This window comes from Triticum aestivum, chromosome 5B (assembly GCF_018294505.1).
Source record: "Triticum aestivum cultivar Chinese Spring chromosome 5B, IWGSC CS RefSeq v2.1, whole genome shotgun sequence".
Taxonomy (NCBI): Eukaryota; Viridiplantae; Streptophyta; class Magnoliopsida; order Poales; family Poaceae; genus Triticum; species Triticum aestivum.
This window is the reverse complement of record NC_057807.1, coordinates 398,525,794-398,531,747: the sequence shown is the minus strand read 5'-3', so window position 1 is coordinate 398,531,747 and position 5,954 is coordinate 398,525,794.

The following is a 5,954-nucleotide window of genomic DNA, read 5'->3' as shown; positions in this document are numbered from 1 at the left end:
GACATGCACCGCATCAAGCAACAACCAGGGGAGACCCTGCAGAAGCACATCCAGCGCTTCAACAACGCACGCCTCAAGATTCCCAAGGTGACCGAGGAGGCCATCATCTCAGCCTTCTCCGACGGCGTGCGTGACGTCAAGATGAAGGAGGAGCTAGCGATGCATGAAGATCTGTGCACTTCCTTGGAGCTGTTCAACTTGGCAACCAAGTGCGCCAGGGCTGAGGAAGGGCGCCTTTCCCTCCTCGAGCTGCCAGCCGCAGACCCAGAAGAGAAGAAATCCAAGGCCAAGGACGTGAAGCACAAGGGGGCTGCCGTGCTCGCGGCAGAACCAGACACCAAGCGGGGCAGACATCAGCGCGAGTCTTTCAAGGGCAGCCGGTACTGTGTGTACCACGACCTCCACACCCACAACACCAACGAATGCCAAGAGCTCCGAGCCGTGCGAGAAGGAAGGGTCGGCCGACGCCCCGACCGCAACGATCATGGCTATGGCCGAGGAGGAGGAAGGAACGCAGGACGCTGGGAAGACCGCGGCCCTCGCCAAGGGTGGCGCGACCGACCTCGCGAGGATCGCTGGCAGGATCAGCCTCGCGAGGGAGACTGGAGGGATCAGCCTCGCGAGGATCGCCCGCAAGGAAACGCAGGCCTCCCTCCACTGCCGCCGCAGCCAAGGAGAAACGAGGACCATCATCAGGACGAGGGGGCTGGGGGCTTCCAGGAGCCGCGCGCGATCGCCTGCATCCTGGGCGGAGCTCAAGCCCCAGCCTCTCAACGCATCTTCAAGCAGTTCGCCCGCGAAGTGAATGCAGTCCTCCCCAAGCTTGAAGCCACGCGCCCCCTCAGGTGGTCGGCGTGCGCCATCACGTTCAGCTCAGCGGATCAGCTCAAGTGCGCGGCCACAGCCGGAGTCCTCCCAATGCTTTGCTCCCCAGTCATCAGCAACGTGCAAGTCACCAGGACCCTCATCGATGGCGGGGCAGGGCTCAACGTCCTGTCCGTAGAGACGTTCAACAATCTCCAAGTGCCTTACGATCAGCTTCAGCCAACCAAGCCTTTCTCCGGAGTCACCGACGGCTCCACAGTTCCAATTGGGCAGGTCCGCCTCCCTGTCACCTTCGGGGCACGCAACAACTACCGCACCGAGCTCATCGACTTCGACGTCGCCCACATTCGCCTGCCGTACAATGCCATCCTCGGCTACCCAGCTCTCGCCAAGTTCATGGCCGTGACTCATCACGGCTACAACGTCCTCAAGATGCCAGGAAGTGGCGGAGTCATCACGGTGCCCTGTGAAGAAAGAGACGCAGTGTGCTCCCTGGAACGAGCTTTTCAGGCCGCATCACTTGAAGACCCAGATCGCGGGAGCGGGAGGCTCCCTGAGACCGCCCCCAAGAAGAAGAAGACATTGCCAGGCCCGACCCCTCAGGAGGCAGGCCCCTCAGGGTCTGCGCCTGCTCAGGGGGCACCTCCTTCTGTCGCATAGGGAGGCGCGCCCGGCGCCCTCCTCAAGCAGGGCTCGGGGGCTCCCTCCTGGAGGGCCACCGACCTTGCTAAGGTCACAAGGGAGGCGCTTGGGCACCACTTGGAGGCGTGTTTCAAAACACGTTTCCCTCAGGAAGGAGCAAAGCAAGGAGGGCCAAACCCTCAGGAGTTCGTCAGTCAGATCACGCAGGAGTTGCAGGAGTCAAGAGTCATGAGTGGCAGCCGCCGCTTACCCGCCGCAGCTCCCCATCCAGGCGAGGATGGTGGGCTGCGCGTCTGCATCGACATCCCAGGGCTCAACCGAGTCGCCTCTCAGGAGCGCTTCTGGCCCTCACGCGTGGGGCGCTGCGAAGGCCCACCCCACAGCTACGTTCGCATGCCCTACGGCTTGCCGAACGCGGCTGCGGTGCGCCAGCGCCTCATGAGGAGCATCCTGGAGGCTCAGGAGGCCAGGCGTTCCGCAGTCCTGGCGGAGATGGAGATGGTTCGCGAGGAGCCACCAGCGCCTCCGGAGCCTCCCGAGGCTCCTGGGCCTGGGGGCTCGTGAAGATCGGCTCCCGCAGCCCGCTACGTCTGCTACTTCAACACCCCTTCGTCGTCAACACTATCAGGTGACATCTTTCAAGTTTCGTTTCCAGCTGGGAGCGCCCTCAGGGCTGCATCATTCCCAGGCCGCATGGGTTCGTCCCTGCGGCGTGTATCCCTTTTTCTTATGTTTTTAGCTTACCTTGTTGGGGGCGCCCCTCGGGCTGCATCATCCCCAAGTCGCTCGGGTCAGACCCAGCGGCGTGTACCCCTCTTGCGTTTATTTTCGGGCCATGCATTCGACCCATCATGCTTGTTATTTGATGCCTGTCCATGGCACCCCTTCTTCCTTCGTATCGGCCACTTATGCGTTAAAGGGGGGTACCTGAGCATCGCGACTCAGGGCTCCTACTAGCTCTACAGCCCTCACCCTCTGGCTTTGTCCACGGCATCGCGCCCTGGCAAACCAGCGATGGCTGAGACTCGCTCGAGGGCTGGGATCCGAGGACGTAGAGCATCGACATCTAACCAAGCTTGCGCGTTAAAGGGGGGGGGGTACCTGAGCATCACGACTCAGGGCTCCTACTGGCTCTCCAGCCCTCACCCTCTAGCTTTGTCCACGACATCGCACCCTGGAAAACTAGCGACGGCTGAGACTCGCTCGAGGGCCGGGATCCGAGGACGTAGAGCATTGACATCTAACCAAGCTTGCGCGTTAAAGGGGGGGTACCTGAGCATTGCGACTCAGGGCTCCTACTGGCTCTCCAGCCCTCACCCTCTGGCTTTGTACACGGCATCACGCCCTGGCAAACCAGCGACGGCTGAGACTCGCTCGAGGGTCGGGACCCGAGGACGCAGAGCATCGGCATCTAGCCAAATTTGCAGGAACACATCACAAGTTAAGGCCTAGAGCCAGGCGCAACCCGCCTTGAGGTAGGGCCCCGTGAGTCCCACGCTGGCTCACGGGTGCCCAGATACACCTCCTCATGCCCTACTGTGCCGGCCACATGTCAGGGTGGGGCTGTACACGCTCCGGAGGCTCCTCCCGGAGGGGAGCCCCCTCCCACGCACCAGTGGAAGCACCATGCTCCGCGCTGGCTGACAACACTACTGAGGAGCGGCTATGCCCGTACACATACGGAAGCGCTATGCTCCGCGCTGGTGATAAACAACTAAGGGTGGCCCATGGCCGCATCAACCTCAGGGAGCCCAGAGCTCAGTGTCTGGTCTCATCGCAACGCCTCCCCTCGGGAGTGCCGCGCGAGGGGGCTGGGCACGGGGGCTGCGCCTGGGTCACGCCCAGACGTACGCCACCCAGCCAGGCCCCTCGGGCCTGGTTCGTCGCGCGTCTCTCCCCGAGCGGAGCCAAGGTACGAAGGCCATTTGAGCGTCAAGGGGGACTCCTGAGCATCGCGACTCAGGAGCCTAACTGGTCACGTAGCCCCTCACTCCTTAGTTCCGAAAGGCTAACGGCGGTTGAGGTATGCGCGGGGCCGGGCTCTGCAGACGTAGAATGGTAGATTCACCCACACATCTCACCTCCCTACTTGCTGTTCGTGCGCCAAGGGGGACTCCTGAGCATCGCGACTCAGGAGCCTAACTTGTCACGTAGCCCCTCACTCCTTGGTCCCGTCCTGGTTTCCGGTCGGGGCTAACGGCGGCTGAGGTATGCGCGGGGCCGGGCTCTGCCGGCGTAGAACATAAGCAAGTAGGAAGAGCGCAAATTTCAAGGAATTCAAAAGCAAATATTACAGTCCATAACTGTTACCATGACACCAAACACAAGTTTAAACGCCTCCCCGAGGCATGATGCATGTTGCAGAAGCTGAAAGCAGGACGGGAGCCACGACAGAGTCATTTGTTGGCGGCGGAGCTGCGCGGAGCAGGTTCGCCTCGTGGAGCCGCAGGATCAGCAGCGCCTCGCTTCGGCTTGGTGCTGAAGGCCCGGAACTTCGACAGCAAAGCCTCCGCACGACCCTTCACGGCCTCAGCAGCGGCAGCGGCAAGCTCGCCGCTCGCTGGCTCCAGTAGGCTGTCGAGGTCGACGTTGGGGTCGTGAAGGTAGACGTGGGTAAGGACCCGCGTCAGCGCTGCAGAAGACAGGACGCGCGCCTCGGCCTCAGCCGTAGGGCCAAGGCCAAGGGTGACATCTTCAAGAGCACGGACCATGAAGGGGAGCAGCTTGGCGGGGCCGTCCTCGGTGCCGGCCAGCGGGCTTTCCAGGCTGCTGTCGTAGAGCGACTTCAGCAAGCCTCGAACCTTCACCTCCGTCTCCATGAAGGCCTCGCGGTCCTCAGCAAGGACCCGCGCCTTGCCGTCCAGCTCGGCCTTCCAAGCCTCCAACTCCTGCTCCAGTGCGCCCAGGCGGTCACGGCGCTTGTTAAGCTTGGCGTCTCGGTCCTTAATGGCCGCCTCGCGAGCCTTCAGGTCTTCTTACTTCTCTTGGCGGATGCGGACCTCCTCGGCAAGCTGGTCCCGCAGGCCCTGCAGTTCGCTCTCCAGCGCCTTGCAGCGACCTCGGGCATCAGCCGCCTCTCCCAAGGCGGCGTCTCGAGCGGCCTTCACCCCGAGGACGGCCTGCTTCTCCTCATTGTAGGCCGTCAAGGCCTGAACTAGCGCCGCTCGAATCCAGCCAGAAGCCAGCTCCAAGCGCCCGGCCACCAAGCAAGGGTCGGTGCCCAGAAGATCTTGCCGCACCCGGTCCAGTTCTGCAGCAGCGCGATCCATGACGGTGGAAGGAGTTGGAGAGACAGCAGTTGGTTGAGTAGGAGGAGAGGACGGCAGCGTAACCACAACATCCTGAGGCAAGACCTGCTGCGCCCCAACAGCTGTGGCGATGGCATCAAGCAAGGACACCTCAGGAGTCACTTGGGCCATGGGGGCTGAGCTCGCCCCAGCCAGCTCCACCAGGCCTCGCGAGGACAACTGGGCAGGAGAGGCCTGTGCCTTGCAGCCACCTCATTTCGTGGGCAGAGGCGCTGCCCCGGACGGAGCCTCAGGAGCCCCCTTCAGTTTCTTCGCCGCAGGTGCCAACCTAGCCAAGAGATACAGAGATCAAGCCCCAACGACAAAGCAAGGAATAAAACAAGAATCAAGCACTTACTGGTCGCTGCTCGCGAGCTCGAGCAACCTTTGGCCGTACTTGAAGCCCGAGAGCCGGCTACTGGGATCAACCTTGAGAGGCTCGGAAGCAGGAGGCACGTCTGCGGATCGCCTCGGAGCCGGGGCAGACCCGAGGGGGACCAGCCCAGTCCTGTCCTTCTTCCGGATCGGGGGCGAGCTCTCGCCGCCTCGCTCACCGTCATCCTCGTCGTCGCTCGGCAAGAGGCGGAGAGCGTGGGACCTGCGCCGGGGGAGGGGCGCTCTCGACTCCCCGTCGGTAGCCTCGGAGTCAGGCCCACCTTCCCGCTCCTTTTCTTCCTCCTCTTCGCTAGAGTCGCTGGAGGACACGTTCACCGTCGCTTGGGCCGCCTGGTCCTCGGGAGCCTCTATGGGCACCGGCCCGTCCCCATTGAAGACGGGCATGGAGTCCATCACCTTCTCCCAGTCATCTCGAAGAAACAGGGGCACAGGGGCGCCCTCCAGCCTCGCCACGTCTCCTCCGACCAAAGATTGGATGTCCGCAGCCAGGTCTTCATTGGCCAAGACTGCGGGTCTCAGGCGGGGCCTCCACAGCGGAAGTGAGTACTTATGAAGCGGGGCCACCTGGTGCTCCAGGAACTCCCTTAGGAGCGACGCACCAGTCAGCTTCGCCGCCACCAAGTTGCCCGGCCTCAGATCCGCGTCCATCTTCTCCAACACCGGCTTCGCGCGGGGGTCCACGAGTTCCGCGCAAGACCAATCATCGGAGCTCGTGGGCTGCTCCGTGGGCAGAACCAGCCGAGGGTGGATGCGCCCAGCATCTACCATGACCCACTTGCTTCTGAAGTCCTCAATCCTCTTCCC